A 25,082-nucleotide genomic window follows, 5' to 3' on the forward strand; every position below is an offset into this window, starting at 1 on the left:
CAGAAAGGTGTATTGTAGTCTACCATGACGCATTTTATTTTGGACCACTTAACTTGGTCACCACATTCAGATTTCGTCCAATTATACAAAGATGAATTTTGCATTTGTTTGAAATCAAAAATCATTTCTTGAGTGACTTCCACGACATTATAAGCTTCGCCTGTTTGTTTCGCCCATCGAATCAAAGAAAACCATTCCGTGGGTGTGTAAATGATTTTATTTTTAGCAGCTTTTTCTGTAGTTGCATGTACACTGTCAACTTCTGACTGGGTGTGGCCTTTCTCCAGATACGTATGTTTTATGTTTATTTCAAAAGTTTTAGATGCATATAAGTACATAAAAAATACAATTCTGTTTCTGTTTTGGCTGGAACAATTGTCCGACCAAAAACGAAAATCACGGTAACCTTCGGTTGATTTATTTCTGATTAGGTCATATACAAAACTAGCAATTTCATTAGGTCCTTTCTTACCAGTTTGCTCAGACCATAAATAACAAAAGCCCTTCGATTTATCAACATCAAAAACCGTAAAATTAAACAACTTGAGTTTCATTTTATAATAAAATATACTGACATCGCCATAAGGACAATGCAATATTTTTTGCATGTCGTAACAAGCGCAAAATATTTTGTCAGTATTAAGTTTAGCTTGTTTCTTATCCTCATCCTTTAATATAACAACCTAATATTACAACTATGTTTTAATTAATATAGAGACTATTACACCGACGCATCTATTAAGACCGCTATACGCTACTTTTATGTGCATATTCGCCTTTTTGCCTAATTTTTAACTTTTGAACTATTACAAAAATTTATAAAAATATTTTTTTATATGATAGAATAGGACATCAAGAACGCATTGCACTAATAATTGCATAAAGACCTAAGTGGCACTTACGCCCCTTTACTTAGGAGCCATCGATGTATATTAATATATTATGTACATATTAATAAAGATATTGTTTGAGATTACAAATGAATTATAATCGTGTCTCCTTTGAGTATTTAACAAAGTAAATATATATGGTTGTAACAATAAACTCATGTTCATAATAATATGGGTTATTAAAACTAAACAATTTAGTCGTTACGTAATAAAAGTTAAACGACTGTACCTTATGCTAGTTTAACGGTGTAATAAAGTTAATCGGGTCTTTGATTAAAGATACACCTTCCCCTATTGTTCTGTACTTTAGTACTAATTTATTCAAAAGTAACATAAAAGGTGTTATATAGATATAGTCCTAAAGATATTGTGAGCGTAGTAAGAATGGGTTTATAGTGTAAAAGACGTGATGTTGTAGGAAGCTTTGTAATTATTTTCAGCCCTTTCCTACTTTAAAGTCTCTACGGTTGTAAAAATATTATATTGTAAGTTATGTTATCTGTCTATTAATGTGTTTTAACTATGTAGGTTTTTATAAAATAACTATTAAGAAGGACGTATGGACAGAGTGATAACAATCGATCACAAATTTTAATTATTAGAATCGATTACCCGCTTAGTCGGTAAAGAAAATAATCGTGAGGAAACCGATTGACAAAAGTTCGAAAAGTTTCCTCATAGGAGCCCTGTGTCCCATCAGTGAAAACGTATATGGGCTGATGACGATGATGATGATGATGACACGGTTCGTATCAAGTTTTTGTAAACAAAATAACTAAACGATTTCCATGGTATTAAAGCTAAAGTATCTGGAATAGTGTCAGTTTACAAGACAAATAATTAATCAATACGTTCGAAGATAGCTCTAATTGGAAACAGTAACAGGATTGCAGTTAAGTTGTACATTTTGATCGAGTATTAAATTGAGTCGCATTACCTCCTCTCTTCTCGTCACTCACATATGAATGTTTACTTCGAAATTTAATTTAACCCTATTCGCTTTTCTAATAAAATTCATAATTTTTCAATTTTCAACTCCTTTGAATTCATCAAGAAAGTATATACTTTAGAAATTACTCACTATTCACCGTCTTTGAATATAAAACGTCAATATTTCAGTAGCAAGTCAGAATTAATTTACTTCGTATTCGTTAAAGGCTGATTGTCATCTTAGATCGTAAATATAAATGAATAATTTAATTTCTCAATTTATTGCGCGTCGAAATAACGACAGCTGTGAATGACTTGTGTTATGAATAGGTCGTTTGAATACATCGCTCTCAAGGCCCATTATGATTAATTCAAATATTCATTTAAAGATATATATAAAGCGTCGTGTAATAAATAATCTATGTTTCGACTGAAATACCAAAGTCTTTGGTGTTAATCCTTATAAAAATTTTGTTTTAAGTTTTTAAACGTCTAGTTAATGACCTACCGTTTAATTTCATTTATATTTGTTATAACGAAGCTTTCCTCTGCAAATTCGATCAAATCAAACTCTTCGGTAGGGGCAAAATATTTTATTTTACTTCAACATTTTAGAGTGTAATTAAAAAAAATGATTTTTAGTATGACCCCTATTCCAAATTTCATCTCCCACGAGATGACGTTTTGCAAGCTCTCGCAGTACAAGGAGTCCATACCATTTTGAATTCTATATATGTAATAATAAAGGATACACAAAATATAAAAAGATGCGCGAAGCAATCCCTAAATAGTATCCCGAGCTGCTTTCAGCATGTCGTATGTAGCTCAGGCTTTTCCCTCCTTCTTCTCTTCTTCTTTTCGTCCTTTGCCTCTGCGCATGATAGACCTATTTAGGTCTTTGTAGAATTACTATATATATTGTTAGACTGTCATATCAGCATGGAGTTAATAATAATATCGCACATATTATGTTATCCATAACCGATTACCAGTATGTTTGTGATATTTTGCTTCCATATGTGAATATAGGTAGGTTTTGTTAGCCGTAAATTTCCACGTAAATGAAACAACAGCTCAACACAATAGCCATATTGAGTGAGAATCCTTTTGTAACGAGCAAACAGAGAGACGCGCTACGTATTTATAGCTTATAATATTATAATTAAATGTATTAATTGTGAAATAGTGTGTATCATGTGTGAGTAATCTCGCAACAAATATATTGCAGGAAATTTTAGTTGTTTCTTATTCGAAGGCCCATCTCCTTTTCCTCAACCCTCCGAGATTTTTCCTTTATTCCATTGTCAACCTCTCCTTAACCCATAAAAAGCGGGTAACGCATATTCACAGGCCTTATGTATGCAAATGTCTATAGGCGGTGGTGATTACTTGCCATCAGAAGAGTAACCAGCTCCGTTGCCTACCACAATGTAAAAAATATCATATAAAGGTAGAAAGAACCCTTAAAACAAAATAGTGATGAGAACTGTTACAGTGTTATGACTTGCCTGATAGTTATAGCAGCGAACTTCGAAAGATTAGATAAGATTACCCCAATGTCGCTGGATCGCTTCTCCATCATAAAATATAATTAGACAAAATAGTCAGGGTTGGAACAAGCGGTTCTTTTGATTTATGCTGACCTTAATTATCTATATCGTACTAAAATAAATAACATAGAACAAAAATATAAGGCACACGCATTAAGCGAGTCTTCAATCTTCACCCACGTGCGAAACTAACATAAGCGATAAGTAAACAAGCCCGATCAAATAGTATTATTCTAATTAGTAGCAAAAGTTTTACGTAAGCCGACCGCTGTGATGAGAAGCACGTGACCCTATACCGTGTAGACAAACTGGCGTGAAAGTGACGCGTGTCGTATGCGCCGCTATTGAATGCAGATGCTGTGGAGAGGTTAGAGAGAGTATTTGTAACAGACTTCAAAAGGGATGAGTTTTTCAATTGGACTGTATTTTTGTGTTTGTTATCTTATAACTTTTAGTGGTTGAACTGATTGTGATGATTCTTTATATCAATTCAAAAGCTGTTATTTGTCTTGTGATCCCATTTAAATTTGGTCTAGATCTGACAATTGAAGGCGGTTATGTTTTTTTATAAATATTTATATTGTTCTTACTATATCTGTTAGAATAGTTCAGACATTTTATTATTTAAGTATATCATCACGTATCCCAACGAGCCATTAAATTCAAATGGAAATTTCGCATTTAAATAAAAGCAATATCCTTGTTCTTATATCTTATTGTATAAGAATTACATGCTAAATCTGTGTTAAATGTACGTACCAAAAATATTTTTATTATTTCTTGTTACAGCCGCACTAGAAATACTCATATATCATCTCTGATAATTTTAACTCTCTATGTTTCTCAATTCATGAGATACAGCCTGATAGAGGCACGGATGTACAGACAGACAGATGGACCGCCAAATCCTCATGGGACCCGTTTTACCGTTAAAAAAGTTTATGATAGTAGATATTGCAATACAATTTCATAAGAATACTAATTGCGTTACTGAAAATTGGACTTTGCTTGCGAAACGTAATTTGATTTTATTTTAATTTAAACTTGTGAATTTCTCATCGGCTTTATGACGACTGCTTATAAATAAATTATTCGGATAATCTATTTTGTGAGTTATTTCAAAGCAATGTCCTTAATACAATTAAATATACTGTTATATCAATATTGCTTATAACATTAATTATTGAATCCAACGTGGTACCCAAGAATAATTTGTTTGTATCAGCATAGCACACAAACGTATCAACGGATTGGAGTGTGGTTTTCTTAAATAGACTTTCTTGTCTACGAAACGGTGTTTATCTATATTGACTAGAATTAGTATTAAAATGTAATCTGGACATGGACATGAGCTATTCTATAGTCATTAAATATTTGTATTATTAACTACAATCGAATTTATTTGTAACAATATAACATTAACATAATAGAGTACGTTTTTCGTGCGTTTTCGATTACATAATTAAAACAAGTACAATGTATACATACGCACATAACATTAACCATAAAGTATCAAATCTTCAATGTAAGAAGTATTTACCCACTTGATTCTTACTTTATAAAAAACATGTGCACAAAATGTAGAACACATAAAAATATAACATTGATCGCAATCAAAGCACGTTTTTTTTCAACGCCGAATAAATTTGAACTATTGTATTTTTTCTAGCTTCCTACATCGTACGAGCCCGAACAATATATTTCATTTTCAAGTCATAGATAAAATTGAAATGGTTCCAAAATAGTTATATCAAAGGAGAGCGAATAGCAAAGTTCTACCATCATTTGTAACTAGCGTCATAAATCCTGAGAAAATTGCTTGAATACACTAATAATAGTGAGTGAAAGTTATACGCTAGCAGATCGCACGTGACGTCATTTGACAAACGTCCCGTCCGCGCTAAGGGCTGATAGGTTGCGTAATCACTTCGCCCGCCGTCTTTATGACAATCATTTGTAATAATAGTATCGTACTTGATCTTGAACACTGGAAGGCTGAAGTTCGAAAGATACTTTTTACGAAGACTATTTGAAAGTACATTTATATGTTGTTATTATTAGGTTGTTGAGAGTTTCATTACGCTTTTAAAATATCTTATATAACACTCTAAAACATCGTTGTTTGTTTTACAAAAGATGTAAGGCAATTATGGATTACTAGCTGCGCCCCGCGGTTTCACTTGCGTAAGTCCGTATCCCGTAGGAATATTGAGATATAAAGTTGTATATATATTATTCCAATTGTCCAGCTGTCTACGTAACAAATTTCATAGCAATCAGTTCAGTAGTTTTTTCGTGAAAGAGTAACAAACACACTCAAGTCCTTACAAACTGTCGCATTTATAATATTAGTAGGATATTTAATCAACAAATTGCTCTTCTTTTTCGCCGTGACGTATTGTTTTATATCGGTAAAGCTATTATGGGCAAATATTTTAATATTTTGTCGCATGACGCATAACATACGAAATACACAAAAACAATTTACAAAACCGATCCATCGCGTATCAAAGTCTACGCAACATTTTGATGGAGAATGTATCCATTTATTGGTTAATATAAAGTAATCTATCATTTATTTCAACGTCAGAAATCCATTACCGTCTCGTCGAGTCGCCAGCAAGTAGCTTGTTTAGCAAATATAGTAATGGAAATGGCGCCTGATGTTACCTGACTCATGGAACATGTATAGAAATCGGTTCCATGTTAAGGAAGGGGTGCGGCTGTGTGTACTAGCTATATAGCTATATATATATTTAACCAAATGTATCATGAATTTATTCTGGCTAAATTTGGTCGGCTCCTTCGTGCAGATGTGCCAACGTTTTTTATAAACAACAGCGGGCACAGGCAGGCGTGTTATAAGCGGTGGTTGATGTCGCCCGTATACATCTATAGAACCTGAAGAATTGTGAGTGTGTCGCCGGCCTTTCAGGGAAGATTTTAAGAATTAATAGATAGATATATAAAAAAAAAATGCGAGCTGTCACGGGACGCCTGGCAGATGTGAAACATCGACATTATTTTGTATAAGTAATATGCAGAAAAGAACGTATTGTGATAGGAACTAAATATGTCATAATGATAAAATAAAATATTACGATTTTTTCCAGATAACGATGACTATTTATTGAATAAACATTTATTTTCATTAAATACAAAAATTTACGAATTTATTTCAAATCGTGACTACTTAATTCGTTTAATCAGTGACTTCGGTAATAGTTATATTCGATGTTGCCTCTGAGGACAGTATTACTGTGACGATTCGTCGATGGTAACTGAAGTGGCGATGCGTCGCCACGGCATGCGTCGCCGGTTTCACATCAAAAAATATTAAACATATGCCTACTTTATAAACGTAACGACCAAACGTGAGATTAATAATATTTCGTTTATAATTATTCGATAAATAGTACTTTTGACGGTTCACATAAAGTTCTTCCAGGTAAGAAACTGTGTAAGGTAAAAGGCATATAAGAAAGAGAGAGATAGAAATGAAGACGATTAATGTAGGTGTAGGATCAAAAACAAACATCAACATGTCTTAATAAGATGAGCGATGAGGATTAACATTGAATTGATTTTCATTATGAATTAAAAAACTTAATAAGATTAGCAATTTTGACGGATTTATATACAAATTATACAATAGTTATAAATTATACCTTAATTGTAACTTATTAGTCCAAATTGAAATCACAATGAGTACGTGTGTTAATCATATACCTAATAAAAGAGTATCGTAAAATGCCATGATAAAAAGCCTTGTAGGCTTACATGAATTTATTACGTATCATTCAATATCGATATGGACCGTGAAATACAAAATGTAACTCACGTAAGTGTAAAAACTGTGCTGAGATATATGGAACGATGTTGTGGTAGTAAATCGGCGGGGATACAATGGGTAAATCCTTTTTACAAGATTTACTGACGGGATTCGCCAGCTCGTTTTGACCTCGAACCTGCTACTGCAAATAATGCTGTAAGTCATAAGACGTGTTTAAGATATGGACTTTTAGGGAAATAATCTCCGTTTGTACGTTGCAATTGGTTGTATGTCAGATGGAACTAAACTTCAAACAAGCTGCTAGATGTCCGAAAGAATGGATAGTTTTGTAAGTCCTGATAGTAAAAGGGTTAGTCGTGTTATGATGTAAAAAATGTAAATTACTTTCTGTATAAAAGGTCACCGACTCCTCTGGGGAGAGTTGCTACTCCAGATACTAAAACCAAATGTATTAAAATAGTTGGTTGAAAAACCAAAGATCGTAAGGATAGTGTTACTGCTTATATGACAATGTGATTAAAAACTAATTTATAATTGAAAAGGTATGAAATGAATGATTTATAACTAAAATGTTTTAGTTGGAAATGACAATTTGATATGAATATTGAGCAGAAGCAGTTGTGCTATTCAATTTTAAAATAATTGTGATCAGTGATCTTTAAACTGGTTATAATTTTGTATGGTCCATCAATCAACGCATCTATAACGTCTTTAAAATTAGACTAGGTACTCGGGTTCGAGCTCCCGTGAGATCACAACATGTATATGAGCGTTTGTAAAATTGCAACGCTAAATAAATTTTCATCGTTTGTGTAATTTTGCATGGTCATTTGTTTGAAGATTTTTAACCTTTCATTGGCTTGAAGAGATATAAACAAGACCACCAGTTTCTTACTGAAACTCCCAATATTATTCTCTCCCCATTGAAGTTTGTTTTGACCATGCGGAAGAAGACGTGGGCAACAACTAGAAGCAAATAATTCGATTTAAAAAAACTTTATGTACGTATGAATCTACTATATAAGGACACAAATAAGTATTTAATTTTCTTAAGTAGATGGTTAATAAAATGTGCCCCTTTAACCTCTTAATTCTTGCACCACTCGTAAATCCTTAGGTCTCAAACAGTGAAGTCGAAAGCGGAACAAAGGTACATTATTGCCGTATTTTCACCTCTTTTTAGATTAAACGATTTCAGTTATAAATTTTTCTCTTTTTGCTTTACCGCTGCACGTGTAATGAACAGGAAATTAATGTTTTGACTACCACGTTAGTTTTGTTTACAAGAACAATGCTTCCGGATTTAAAATGCAAACTCCATATTTTGCTGAAGCAAATCCTACTATCCTACTAATATTATAAATGTGAAAGTTTGTAAGGATGTGTATGTGTTTGTTGCTCTTTCACGCAAAAACTACTGAACCGATTGCAATGGTATTTGGTACGTAGACAGCTGGACAACTGGAATAACTTTATGTCCCGATATTCCTACGGGATACAGACTTACGCGGGTGAAACCGCGGGGCGCAGCTAGTATTATATAATGGAGTAAAATAGTCTCCTGATGAAAGACATACTGAGACTGAACCCAAATGTTTCAAATAACATATATCATTACCTACAAATTAATGATGAGATACTCCATGTTAGTGTTCCTCTTAAACACAAGCCTCAAAGGGCACATAAAGCCTTTTTATATATATAGTGCAATTGTATAAATTTTCCAAGCCATGTATGCGACAATAAACAGGAGAAATATCACAGTGGAGTAATGTTGTGCCAGATGCATTGTTCATGTTACACAGATCGATTATCTTTAAGGAGAAATAGGTGACCTGACCTGCCTTCCGATACTTCCCTTTAATATTTTCTATGATACTATCAACAAAGCTCATAATTATTTAATACTAGACGCTCGTCCTGGCTCCTTCCGGATATAAAGATTCTTGTTTTAACCCAAGAGAGCATTTAATCGTGAAAAATATCTATTCTATCACCCAAATCAGCTGATACCCTGTCTGTATACCAAATTTCAACAAAATCCGTTCAGTAGTTTCAGAGTTATTGACGGACAAACATTCAAACAAACAAACTTTCACATCTATACTAATATTATAAAGCTTAAGAGTTTGTTTGTTTGTCTGTTTGAACGCGCTAATCTCAGGAACTACTGGTCCGATTTGAAAAATTATTTGAGTATTAGATAGCCCATTTATTGAGGAAGGCTATAGGCTATATATGTACCACGGGCGAAGTCGGGACCGCTAGTTTATAATATTAGTGTGATAAATATTACATTATGTAAAACTAGCCGCTCCACCCGGATTGTTCCAGAATAAAAACAAAATAAAATATAGCCTATGACGCTCATACATAACGCTACTCGCAATTGGGAAAGTAATTTTAAAAATCGGTTCAGTAGATCCAGTGAATACCTCTACAACGTCACTAACGCACAAACTCACAAAGTCTGCCTCTTTGTAATATTATGATATATCCAAAATCCAGTGAGCTGTGGTTGCTCAGTGGTGAGAACCTTGGACTTCAAAATCGATAAGTCGGGGTTCGAGACCGGGCGAGCTTGCAGGAAATAAATAAATTTTTCAATTTATCTGCACATATGGATAACATCACCACTGCTTAAAATGGTTTAAGAAAACATCGTGAGGAAACCGGCATGTCCGACAATCAAAAGTTCGACGACATGTGACATCTGCCAACCCGCACTTGGCCAGCGTGGTGGATTATGGCCTGGACCCTCTTAGGAGGCCTGTGTCCCAGCAGTGGGAACATATATAGGCTGATGATGATGGCTGACTTTTTTCAACTTACCATGGAAGGCATTCATGAGTAGCAAATGTTTAGCTAACTGCAGAATTTATAGGCCAAGAAAAATGTAAGGCACCTTGAAAGATCGGAAAAAATAAATACATCTACAAATAATTATCGCCACTTTTCCCTTGAAATAGTTTAGTAAAAGGTAGAGTTATTCCGATACGTGGGATGTTGATTAAGGCCAGCTTTGAGTCCCCGTAGGCGCTCATTATTTTTCTCATTAGAGGAGACCTGTCTGCTACGATTAAAGATGACGAGGAATCCTAAAGACGTACTCATAATGATGACCAGCACGAATTCAGTGTCACTTATTACCGTCTTGCAAACGGTAAATTAGTGTACAGTCGTTCCGTCAAAAATAAAGCTTTGTAAACAAGCTTGTTAATGCTGGAATAATTATATGCTGAGAAGTTATTATTTATGCAGGATGTCGTGTTTTGTCTTCGTTATAGACCATTATTTCCTTTTGTTATATATTATACAATTAAATACACTAAGATTACGTAATACGCGATACGCAATGCATTCAATATTGGACTGCTTAGTTTAATTTTTTTCTATCTATTTCAGGTAAAATAAGTATAAAAACAAAATTCATATGATGGCACATAATGAACTTACAACTATATAAAGCTAAGCATGTTAGGACTGTGATGTCAGTTTGAAAACATGGACTATCTGACCGGTGTCAACCTCTTTATCCACACGGGCATTGAGGCTAACAACAACTTCAGTACAATGGACGACTCAGCATACAATCTCCATAAGATGCAGCAATAAGATACGAAAACACTTTGAACAGTAAATAATACTGAGCTTGCTCCGTATTAAATCGATTGATACGACTGCCATCAAAAATTTAGATGTAAGTGCTATAAAATACAGTTTTACGACTAACGTCGTAATCGGGATTATTTTGTACCTACTTCTAGAGATAATCGGCGCTTTATAACTAAATTGGCTCTTGTATTATTCATCAGCTCTAATATTCATGAGACATATTTAATGTCTACTTACGAATTTACTGTCACTAGTCCATGAAATACAAAATTTGTTTTATTTTTTTTATATTTTCCATCCACATTTTTACACGTTAACACCTCTTTGGTATCTTTAGCCCAATCCATAGACGATTTAATACTGTCTGTTTGATATAAACTGCTACCAAATAGCCAATCGTCCTCTCGATCAAATTGATCTATTAAATATTTGTAATTACGCATCAATTCATATTAATTATTTAAGCTCATTTTAAGACAGCAAAGTATTCCAACTATATTCTCAAGAAAAATATAGAAAAAAAAAGGCTCAAGTATTAAGCATGGAGGTTTTACAACACCTGTTGTAACGATAACCTTTATTCCTCTTGTCAATAGTTCCTTTTTTATACTAAAATGCGCTGTCTGCTTTTAAGTGATGAAGGATAAGGACAGGAGCCAGAAGCCTCCCCCACTCATCGCACGAAATAATGTTTGCATGAAACTAGTCTACATCGAGCTTTTCTAGAGGTGTGGCCGATCAAGTTGACCCTATTCGTGGTGAAGCTGAATCCCATATGTGTATTTTTTATAAAACGTTTTAATACTAAGATGGCAATCTGTGAATTGAAAAGTTAGCATTAACGTAATGTTAGGGAAACAACGAGAAAGGATTATGTATTTAAACCCTTTTACAACACGGAAAAGAGACAATACTACTATTATAATGAAATGAATAATCATCATCATAATTATCAGACACTATTTGTCCCTACTGTTGGGTCAAAGGTATGTGGGTTCAGGCGATAATTTACCAGGCTAGCTATGTGCAGGTTAACAGATTTCACAATATATCAACTAGCTTTTAATTTCCTTCAAGGTTTCGAGCACTGGTGATTTGATTAATGACCAGATAAATTGAAAAATCTATTTATTTCTTGCATGCTCAGTAAGTCTTAAACTTCCAACTTGTCGATAGAAGTCTAAGGTCCTATCCACTGAGCCACCACTGCTCTCAAATGTTGAATAGTAACAAATACTTGTAAATATCAAATAACTTCTTATAAACGCAACTTTAGCCTTTTCGTTAGGAGCTGGGTGGCAAACTGATGTACGGATTAAGCTTTATTTGAGCATTTATCTAGGGATCATGTTAATAAGTGTCGATAAACGATACTGACGAACCGGCCGCTTCTCTTCGACGACATATTTTCTTATAAATTACCGTCTGGACTATTTATGTGGCACTAGTGTAAGATTTTCTTTGGAGTTTTTTTAAGTGCTTATTTGCAATTGTGTAAATTATTGTTTAACACGTTAAAATACGTCGCGCGTAAAATAGAAAAATAAACAAAATAAAATTTTCTGTACTTTTTTTATGAAACTCTTAACTTGTCTTCAATCACTTTATGACCCTGAATTTAATGATCAGCAGCAAAATTATCAAGTTATTCCCAAATTTTAATTTTTCGTCAATCAAACAGTGTTATCTTTTACACCAGATTTGTTTCGTCCTTTCCTTTCTTTTATTAACAGAATATATTTTATGTACTTAATCTAATCACAAATTTTATCGGGAATTATACAAAAATAGAACAGCTTAACAACTCTATGAACATGGAATGTGGCCTGTCTATTTGGAATATAGATATGGATGGATTTATAATAAAAATGCATGGAATCTTACGGAAGCATGAACCATTTTATGAGAGTAGTAAAACTTTAAGGCGCGAAGGAAGGCTATTACGCTTTAAACATAACATGAGTATGATGCGGATAAATATATCATTAATACTCACCTTTGCTCACTAGGTCTAATTTATACAAGCTCCTAGTAACTGAAAGGGAGATCTTAAGAAAGTGTTTGGACCAGTGATGACAGAAGATGGAATTTGGAGGAGGAGAACTGGAAGACTTAATGAGCATGATAAGTGAGATATGTGTGATTACACAAAATCCACTGACTGACTGGCTTCTCTAGAAATAATTGGAGGAAAATAACGTATCTGGGCAATATAATGGGCAATAACATATCAGCTATCTGGTCGTCGGCCGTTTGGACGTGCTAGATACAGATGAAAAGATGAAATAAGTAAACCGCAGATGAAAAGATGAAATAAGACCGCATTCTTCGGAATGAAAACTATCAAGAGATGGCGCGGGATAGTCAAATGGTGGATCTCACTATCCGAGACCAAGATTCACTATGGGTCACTGCGCCCCTCTAGTAAGTATTAATTACTTATTTATGCAATCAGATCACATCTGGTTAACTTATTAAATCACACAGTTAAAATATAAACGTTATTCTTCATTCATTCCGAATTTTATTACTTCAGCCGTTGCGTTATACATTTTCGTATTTGAGGATCAGAAAAATGGAGCGACAGGCGCGTGATGTGAATAATATTCGAAGGTTTTATCACCGTCGTTACTAATGTTTTCCTTCAACATAATGTCCTCGGGCTCATCTGCAGAACTATTGTAGGCTTACTTAAATAAAGTGATAATAGAACTAGCTTTTACTGTAATGTTAAAGTTATGTTATAAAACAAATAATGTGAAGAAATAAAACACATTTGAAATAAAAATCATTAAGAATAAGGAGGGCGTGTCATATTAGATATCATGCTCTTGTAATCGTATCTTATCCTACTAATATTATAAATGCGAAAGTTTGTAAGGATGTGTGTGTGTTCTTTCTCGCAAAAACTACTGAACTAATTACAATTAAATTTGGTACGTAGACAGCTGGACAACTGGAATAACATATGAGCAACTTTTTATCCTGATATTCCTACGGGATACGGACTTACGCGAGTGAAACCGCGGGGCGCAGTAAACGTTTGTTATTTTTTTGTTAGCTTAAGATAAAAAAATATATATGTTATTATTAAATTAATAAATAAGTATTAATTAGGTGTATAATCTTATTCTGAAATTGCATTCACTGTATGAATATTCATTAACCTATACCATTTTTGCGTATAGCTGATAAAAAATAACAATTGTTTGCTCATCTTTAAATTGAAGTCATATAAAAAGAACATATTTATCTTACAATTCATATTGTATAAGTACAATCCCCATACGTACTCATAATATAAAGCTAAACAGTTTTTTTCACCCATGTATAATGTCATGGACGTGATTTCTAAGTGCTAAATGCTCTGTAGACGTGTCACAAGAAGATAAAATTGACTTGAATTATAAATGAATAAATATTTCATTTTGAGTTTGAAAACAAAACCCGGACATAACCGTGTATAGTATCGATTACTCGAAATGTTATTCCGAAATTATTATAGCGATGTGCAAATTCTCTGTGCTCTAGTATTTTTAGGTTCTCGAATGTAGATTCCGCTTTGAAAACCAAGTCAATTGTGACAGGTACAGAATTTCTCTATGCCTTTTGTTCGTGGCATATTCGTTATTCTACTTCTGCTTGTTTTGTATAAACAATGTTACAACAGCAACGGAAATATCAACAATGTTTGAAGTAATATACATCTCATTTCGTGTGGAAAAACTCAAATTTCTCGAATTTTCATCCTTTTCATATATTTTCTTCACATATGTTCGTATATTTTAATTATTTTCTTACTATCCAATGAAACTTTGTGAAAGTATCTTTATTCTATTCTTTTTCACATCTCTTAGTCCATAATGATAAATGTATAAATAATAAATGACATGTAAAAGGTTTTGATTAAAAATTGTAAGTGCCATTAATTCCTTAAATTATTACTTAAAGCCATCAATTTCATCGCAAACTGACATAATTTTTCATTTAACTATAACAATATTAAATTTACTCCAAAAGCAGCAGTAACGCTTATCACCAGGCGACTCACCCGCTCCATTGCCGACGAAGAAGTAAAAAAATAATATCAAACATTAAAAGAACATTTGAAAACCATATATAGACGTATATAGGTTAATTTTTAGGCACCATAAATATATTAAAAAAAATTCAAAGACAATCAAAACAAACCTTCTTTTAAATGAAGACGCGATTACAGACACAGTATGTAATCCGAGAACTCTTGCTCTGATTTTTGTTTTTCCTTAATGAACTGGGAATTACTCATTATCACACCTCCAGCGGCGGAACTGCGGTTGCAGATAACGTCAAGCCCTTGAGCACTCAATACCGGCTGAGATAAAGCGCACCATTATTTTTCTCATTAGTCGGCCGGAAACAACGCCCTTTCACTGCTAACAGAAGATTGACAACGCTTTATTATATACATGTAAGTGTATTTGATCTGTTTCTATACAGCACGGGCAATTTTTCCTAACAAAATATTGATTAGAGCATTGCGACTTGCGGTTGCCACTTACGTGGTATAAACTCAAATATGTATTAAACTAGCTGCGCCCCTCGGTTCCACCCGCGTAAGTCCGTATACCGTAGGAATATCGGGATAAAAAGTTGCCTATATGCTATTCCTGTTGTCCAGCTATCTACGTACCAAATTTCATTGCAATGGGTTCAGTAGTTTTTGCGTAAAAGAGCAACAAACACACATACATCCTTACAAACTTTCGCATTTATAATATTAGTAGGATTAGACTTCTCATAGAAGCATAACATAGTTTTTTTTATATTTATTTAGTACTTGCCTGGCACCAACTTCAAGTAAATATAGTTAATGTATTAATTTATTGTTTGCTATTGAGTGGTCTTGAAATCGGTACATTTTTTGTTTAAAAAATAATTATTACATGCTGTATTCGGGAGGAACACATGGATATGACTTTTTAAATCGTTTCAGTAGTTCCTAAAATTGCGCGTTCAAATAAACAAGCTCATCAGCTTTATACAACATGAGTATAACTAAAACAATTCAATAGGTTTGCGAAGTCACAACAATACTCAACATTCAGACAAATGCCCTTGTGTTGTGTTGTATGTTTTTTACCTGCTTCAATGTTATATTGGGTGACTGGTTTTTTCATATCTGTTAGCAAGGAACAAACAAACATTTTATTGTATTAGTGTTACAATGTTTTATTTATTTATATCTCTTTACAACTACAAGCTTTTATATACATAACCTTAGGTATTATCATATACAAAAAAAAAAAATAGCTTCATCACTTAGAAGTGATCTCGAGGCAACTGGAGCAAAAGGCGATCAGCTCCATAGAATAAAAAAATAATTAATATCAGTTGTCAACAATTAGATTTTATGTTCCATACAAATCAATAAAAAGTAATTGGCTATTATTGTTTCATACAATCGAATATCGAATATTATGAAAAGGTAATGCATTTCCAATATTTCGAATTGTGTTGTTTCTGATGGATAAAAGTAGCAACGAGTCCCTCCTTCAAATGTTCCATATATATCCATTATATATGTAGCACCTCATTACTTAGTATCATATTCAGAAGGCCGTCATGCATTCTGTTGATTGACAGAATTAATAGTAGAGGCAATATTGAGCTATTCATGGTATATTAACGAATGTTTTAATGATAAGAACTGTTTATGGATAGTGAAACGTGTTATTTAAATTCGTTGCTACTGACATGAAAACAATATGAGACTATTTGTATGATAAATCCTCAAAATCAATAATTAAATGCGAAAGTAACTCAGTCTGCCTGTCATTACTTCACGTTGAAATCACTGAATTAATTTAGATGAAATATGATCGGACATATGACAGTTTTTTTCACAGAAGTCCCACGGGGACGAAAATTATTCGGGAAAAAACCTTAACTCCCATTTCTCTTTCTTTGACCTTGTGGGCGTTCGCGCAGCTGTAAAGTTAGTCATTAATTGTGTTGATACTAAAATAAATTATTTTTTTCTACCGATTCGCTTATCCTTATATGTAAATGAATGAACTTTGTTTCTTTATTTCAAATAAGAGTACAGTAATGATTTCACATTGAAGAGTTTTATTTAATTTACAAGTACATATCAGTACAGAACCTATACCAGTTAGGCTTCAAATTTAATTCAAAGCGTTTGTAAAAGAAAAATGGATGAATGAATCAATGAAATAGGTTGAGTTTGTTCAAATTTTATATTGCACTGCAGTTTTTGTTATTGGCCCCTTTTGTGAACATACAGTCTCGTTGGTTTAAACATCTAATTATATTAAAAACAACACTTTTGCAACAAAACAACGAGCCGGTGGGTCGCTTGATGGAAAGCGCTATCACCGCCCACGAACAGAAGAGGCGTAAGGACGAAGGCAGATCTTACGCCTTTACAAATGCATTGTCGACTTTAAATTGGAAAGGGATTAAGAAAGGATCAACGAGAGGATTAAAGGAAAGAATGGGAAAGGGTAAGGAAAAGGATATGCCTACGTTTCGTTAATGTAAAAATAGTAACTGCTCGTATCATTTTTCTGAACTGTATAAACTGTTTAATACAATCACTATCAGTAAATGTTAAAGCTGGGGTTAATAACGACAATGAGTAGGTACTAATTATAAATGTTTACAAGTGTTATTCGCTTAAAATTTTTCACTTCCATGGTCAATTGATATTCATTAAAACAGTTTAAAATTAACAGCTGACCGTAATGGACGATTGAATTGTAAAACATTCGCGAGAGAGAGGTCGTTGATTATCGTTAACGATGCGTTTCACTATTTTCCTTCGTTTTAACCACGTTCGCGTCGGTAATGTTTTTTTATATTGTATAATTTCAATATGTAAAGTATTATGACTGTGAAATGGTTTTAAAAATCCTTGACATCATAACGCTAATATGCAGTTAAATTGTTTGCCACCATGAATGAAATGTCAATAACAATATATTTTTATCCTTGTTGTGGCGAGATTAAACTGAATCGGAAGGTGCAGATTGGATGTGTCATCTATAATACTTGAACTAATATTACAAAAAAGAAAATTTTATGTATTCCGTCTTCAAAAAAGGGAGAGGACCAATTCAAGTATATTTTTTGTGCTTGATGCCTTATAACTTTTATCTGGTTGGGTCGATTTTTATTATGCTTTTTTTATTTAAAAGGTGTCTACCATGTGGTTCCATTTAGTTTAGTTTCCAATTATGGCCAAGTTCAATATGAAGGCGGTTTCGTTTTTTGTTATAAATAATTGTTATAATATGTGTGTTCGTGATGCTTTCACACAAAATTTCTGGACCCATTTCAAAATTATTTCACTCCTATAAAGAGGCATCTTTACTGAGCTGAGTGCAGGGCACATAAATAGCATGGACGATGCCGGGTTGACAGCTTGTGTACTATATATAAAAGAGAGTTGTGCTAGTTACATCATTTGTAACACAAAGGACTGAATGAATCTTTATTATATTTCTGAGATTATAATTAAAAAATCTAAAATTTAAAAAAGGGTTTAATAAGAAATTTTCTACTTAGAGTTTTGGAGTACATAGTTATATTCCTACAGAAATTGTGTTAGGATTAATTATGACAATATTATGTTATCTATGTTTATGATACATGCATAATAGCGCATTCCGATAAAGAGAAGCATAATATTTATTATCTATAGTATTAGACTGTGTTAATATCCCATAATAAGGTAAGATAATGTCAAAAGTTCTTTCTTAAAAGTTTAGTTAAATTATTTATATATCGATCTAAATTATAGACGTGTATTTAAAACTGAATATATTAATGAACAAGTAACAAAATTGAATCAATCTGTATTAAGATGTACCTAAGAATGAATTCATGAATTTCATTAGATCTCAACTCCTAGAACAAATAACTTATTAGAGTCTTATCTGCCTTTTGCCTATTCAATTCTGCTTATTTATACAATTTGAATTGCGTCTTCAGCTCAATATTATTAGATTCGACAATTGAAGTCTAGAATCTAATTGATTTTATTGCAAAGACTGCGAGATGAAGGAGACCAAATGAATAATGTATTAATTCTAAAAGACTTTTGTGATTAAAAAGTTTATGTTTCGTGATTATCTTTGAGTTTTATATAACGTGTGTTTAAATAATAGATCTATTCCAAATTAATTAAAAATATCTAAAAAAAATATGGAAATGTTGTGGTACTGTAAGTAACATTTATATTAGTTACATATTATAGAGAAAAATTCAAAAATTTCAAAGAACAGATGATTCGGTCTTGAGGATGGGTTCAAACCTGTGCCGTTTGTCGTACCTTGGCGATACCTTGCTTTTCGGCAATCTAATAATCCAATCAAATTTCTTCTGTTCTTGCGGTTTTATGTGCCTCAGGGGCATCCCACGTTATCTATTGAGATAACAACCATTTCAAGCAGTATGAATAGAGTATTAATTTCTATAGATTATCTTTCCTGCTCTGTTTTGATTGAAGCTTAAACACACCAGCTATTTATAAATTTCTTTACATAGAAATTACCTCTCAAATCAATGCTAAAGAAAAATTTCCGAACATTCAAAAGCGCTTCTATAATAGTCAATGTGCCCGAGTAAACATTTGAGTTTCAGTTTAAGCACATTTCAACTTTTGGGTACATTAAACTCCGGATATTAAAATGAAATCTATGTGTAACATTTACGCGTTTCTTAGAAAAGGAACAATCCAGATTTGTATATAACAAAGCCAGCACGCTGCTCGTAAGACAGAATTATGTTCTTAAGCGAAGTTTTCCCCGGGAAAAATGTTTGAAAGTGCCAAAAGCTTGGAAAATTGTCGGTGCAGTTTCTCAACAGTTTTACCTTGTGTTCTTTCACAGGATTCATAAAAGTCATATTTGACAAGAGCAGAAATAAGGATAAAAATAGTGATATAATAAATACCACCTTGGTGTCGACGCAGTATGTTAATGGGACAGCGTTGTTCTATAATACCTACTATCAATTTTTATTTGATTGCAATTAGATTTAGATAGTCTTATCGATAGGTTGTAGGTCTGTGAATTTGTAAGAGTTAAACTTAACAAATACATCACGTACAATATCATTTAAAAATACGAGTATATGTAGCATGAGAAATATGACTGTAATCATTTTCACATAGTAAATAGTCGGGGATTTGGCAAGCAAACATGGGACCACAACCCGAAAAGGCAATTTGTGTGTCCCTTAGCGTCCGGCTCTGCCGAAGCACGTGCATATTTATTGTCATCCTGTTGATGTCACATCAGCGCATCAATTTAACCTTACCAAAATGTACTAATATAGGCTAAACACGGCCACGACTATTCTAGTGAATAAATCTGATATTATGGAGATAGAGTGAGCAACTTGGTAGATACGACAATCTTATAAAAGCTGAGTCAGATAAATGGCATTTTGCGCACGAGTTTGTCGAGATGTTTCAAGAGATACTGTGGCTGCCAAGATAATTTCCATAGTTGTATCCAATGGGGTTCATCATGGCTTGTTTCTGTCTCCTTGGTATACAATATTAAGGGGGTTGAATTTACCGACCAACACATTACGATGGCGATCCAGTGGATTGTTTGTATACTGGTCAATGCTCAGGTAATCCGCAGGTACTTCATTGAGACGCTGTAGGCTCCCACCGTTTAGTCAATTAGCAGAAGCCCACAACACCCATACTACCGTAGAGTGAGGTACCTAAATAATAATACGTAATATGTGTTTTAAAATTGTTATTTACTGCATATGACTGTAATAATTCATTTTAAAACAAAAAATTACAAGCGTATTTTAAAGATTTAAAAGTTTATGTATTTAATTCAAGATAATACAACATTAATAAATTCGTTACAAATCCGTTTCGAATATTAATTCGATTAATTACACGCAATATTTACAGAATATGAAATATCCGTATTTTACAAAGCTATCCTGTGTGAAAATATTCATTGCATCGTAATTTGGTCAATGCTATTAATTTTTAATTAATTCGTTCAATGTACGTCAGAATGTTTGCAAAATTTATTAATCTTGCTTTATTTTTACTGTTCGGAAGATATTATTTATTAATTTTATAATGCGCAGTAGAATTAAATGTCACACAATGTTTCTTTAAAAAATAATGCTAAATTCATAACAAGGAAATCTGTATTATATACCAATTTTATTGTATAAAACTAAATAGTGTTATTTATACCACAGATAACACAATAAAAACAAACACCTACTACATAACAATCTAAGTACAGAATGGGTTTTAATGATTGTTATTTGGACTTAGGATTTGCGGAGTGCTTGGAGTAGTATAAAAATTGGAATTTATTTGCGTTTCATTCTACACGAGTATAATTTGAAGATTTAAGACTTTTTAACGGTTTTTAAACGTGGCCCTACATCTCAGTCTTGCGGTGACCGCGCTCGCTACAGTGTTCGTAACGTCAGGATAAATAACATAATGAAGAAATCGCGTTATAATCCATTAATAAGTCTCTAAGTGCTAAGACAATAAAAATCAAATCAAGCGAAGCCGGGCCAAGCGGCTAGTTATTTATAAAGTATTGAAGTCAGTCCCTGGCAAGATGGAGGACGGCCTGGCAAACAGGATCCTAATTGGTAAATATTTGTTTTAAAGTACTAAGCGCTGATGTTTAACTATTGGAAGACGTTGAAAGCTTCGCTCTATTAAACAATATTTTTCTCTGAAATACCTTTGAATGCGCCCTTCTTGCATGTCTAGGGAAATATTGAAAGACACGTCAGAATACCTTACTATTTTAAATTAAAAATAAGATTTATACACTTTGTTTAAATAAATATGTCATAAGTATTTCGTATATAAATTATTACTCGAATGATTTAAAAACCCAACCTCGTATCGAATATAAACGAAAAATGGTTAATATGATAATGATAATGGTTTAAAAACATAACATTTTTTTCTTAGAAACTCACAAGAATGGCGTGCAAACTGGCTGAAGTATCCCGTGATAAGTGCATCGAGTGAGCACAGAGGGGCTATTTCGAAACGATCGTAATAACAATATCCAGTGGCCAACAGCCGCTCATAAAAACGAATAGTAGACTGTGGTTTTCGTCTGGAATTAAATTTTTGCCACAGACTAAATCAAAGCCCCTCACGTTGCACTGCAATCGAACAGATCCCAATACCTTCACCGTGGAATTTGCCCAGTCTGTATTCGTAGAACAGTGCGAAAGCTGTATAATGACCGCAATAATATTGCATATGGCATTGTGTTTTGAAAAGTGTCATTTAGCTAATGTTTGGAAATCAGACAGTGGAATCCGATCGAATTGGAATATAAATAGACTAACATTGATTTCTAGTAGTATTTGCTCGAGAAGCTACTATGAAATAAATGTTAATAATAATCGGATACAACCTTACAGTATAATAAATAAACAAAACACTGAAATATTTTTGTCCTGTTTTATTTATAAATGTTTTAATTGAAAACTCTTCCTATTAATAACATCAAAGGATACGGCACGAGAACGCTTTCATAACGATATGAAATGATCAGTGGAACTTACAGAGGTGCTCCAGTAAAAGTTTTCTCGGTTTCTAAAAATGTTACAAGCTCTGCTCAGTGTTCGTATCACTTAGCTAATGAGTCGAAAAGTACTGTTCAATAAATCTCCAAGACTCGACTCGAACAAACACCTGTTTTTGCGGTTGAAGTTTAAAACCATCGCAAATTTTCTCACACATTCTCATTGCATTTTATTGGTAAGATTTAAGGTTCATTTTATCTCAATCAAACTGAAAAACAATTAAGATCAAACTAGATAACTTTCTTGTACCGATTTTCGTAATGCAATCTTCTAATGAGTAAAATTTCGATGTGCGAACAAAGGAGTATCTGCTGGTTCGCTAATTGAAATTAATGATTAATGTTTTACTAAAATATAAGCGCGTCAGACAAGTGGAGCAAATTTCTAATGTTTATGCTTTTGAAATTATGTATTAAATGCATATAAGAGTATAATTCTCCTCGCATCGGTAACGAACTCGTGGACACGTGCGTCGAATATCATTGTGTGGGAAGGCCGACAATATTCCATATTAATCTTAAGCCTCAAACGTCCCTACAGATTAATTTATATTAACATTACACATATCTACACAGATATACTTAAATATTGTCTAACAATTAACAATTTATTATGTCAATAATTAATTATTCTTATTATGTTTATAAACTATATTAGCGTTATTTAGTTATTTAGTACTGGCGGATCCCTATTTATTGGGTGGCTATAAAATAAGAGAATCAGAAGAAGTGTTAACAATTGGTTAAAAATTATAACTTCACAAAAAGATTTATCATGTACAAAAATTACCAGAGAAAATACTAAAGCGAAATACATCAAGTTTCATGAACAATAAACACCGCTGCAACGGTAATTGTTAGTATTCTCTGCCTGTGCGCTATGATAATATTCTTTTCTCGTTCGCTGAACGATTGTTAACACACACTGATATATAAGAATTGAAATACGGTCTCTATAGAGATCGAGAACAATTTATGAAACTTCCTTGCGATTGTTAATGGACAGTATTGACGTTCGCAATAAATCTTTTAAGAATCGTACATTTTCTATTTAAATACATACTGTAATTTATTTATTTTACAATCTATTTTTAAATAAATAAGACAACACAGGGAGAATAATTAAACAAACATTAAAGGTTTAATTGAAAAGCCCGCTACGTGGGAGGCGTCAGCTTGGTGGCGGGAATTCGTCTGCTGAGACCGAGAAGTTTCTTTCAAGTTATCATATACTATGTATATTCTTGAGTGACATCCGATAAGTTATAAAAAGCATTATAAAATTAACAATTGATCCGGGAGTCATATCACAAGTATTGATATTATTTTAATAAATACAACTTACTATAACCTTTTATAAGCAGAAGCATTGAACATTCGATAATATTTAGTGCTATTTTCTTGTGTATGATTTTACGCGAGTATAATACATTTAGAAATTAAAGAGTTTTAAACGGATTTTAAACGCGATATATTCATTATATTATTAAACCGACGTTTCGAACACTTTACAGCGAGCGTGGTCACGGGAAGACATAATAACCGTTAATTTTAGAAATTAGAGACTATTTGTCTCTAATTTATAAATATTTGGTGTTGTTATTTAGTGTGTTGTAAACAAAATAATGGGAAACTATAAATTAATAATAGTTCCATACATGTTTATAAGAAGAAATTAATAATGTTATGTTTACTTCATACATCATCTAATTAAATAATATGATTATTATTATTTGTAAAGACAATACGTTTCACCTTGCTCATGTTATTCATAACGCGTAGGAATTATATATAATGCTCGAATTAATATGAATCATTTTGTCCATAACATAAATATACCTTGACAGGTGTTTAGTCCGCAAATATAGGGGGAATCGTATTGTAATAATAGAGAGAGAGAGGTATAATATTATTATACATGTATTCAAACTGAAACATTTATTTATTCAATTAGACTTATTCTAGAAGTACTTTTGATTCGTCGTAACATAGTTTACCATTTACCACCAGTTTGGTAAGCGGTTTCTAGATAGAACCTCCGGCAAGAAGTAAGATAGGTTATAGTTAAAATCCGTTTTTCTGTTACAACGCGATTTCCCTAGTTAGAACTAGTTCTAATAATGTTTATACATTGTAATACATTTATACTAAATAATAACACTATCACACTAACATTATAAACGTTAAAATTTGTTTGGATGTTTGTCCGTCAATCACGCTAAAACTATTGAAGGGATTTAATGAAAGTTGATATACAGACAGGGTATGAGCTAACTTGAGTGATAGGATTTTTATACCGATTAAATGCTCCCATAGGATAAAACGGGAATCTCGATGTCCGGACGGAGCTGGGACGAGCCAGTCATTTAGTAGACTACTCAGTAAATACTTAATTGATTCCTAAAAAAAATATTTTGCTCAAAAACTATTTCTACAAGACCCAGCAAAGGGATTAGATCAAACGTTCCCAAAGATTCTATAGTACAAAGGACATTACGGAGGTAAAATCTATTCTTAGCAAGACTTTATAGGTCGCCTGAAAATAGCTGAACCAGATTGTAATTTAGGTATAGTTTATAACACGATTTGCGGCTACATATTCTGGAAAAGCATTTTAATTTTAATGAGCCACACAATTGGTTAATTGCAATTAATATTTAGTAAAGTTTGTGTTTGATAAAGTCAATAA

This window comes from Zerene cesonia, chromosome 6, assembly GCF_012273895.1.
Source record: "Zerene cesonia ecotype Mississippi chromosome 6, Zerene_cesonia_1.1, whole genome shotgun sequence".
In the NCBI taxonomy this organism is placed as follows: Eukaryota; Metazoa; Arthropoda; class Insecta; order Lepidoptera; family Pieridae; genus Zerene; species Zerene cesonia.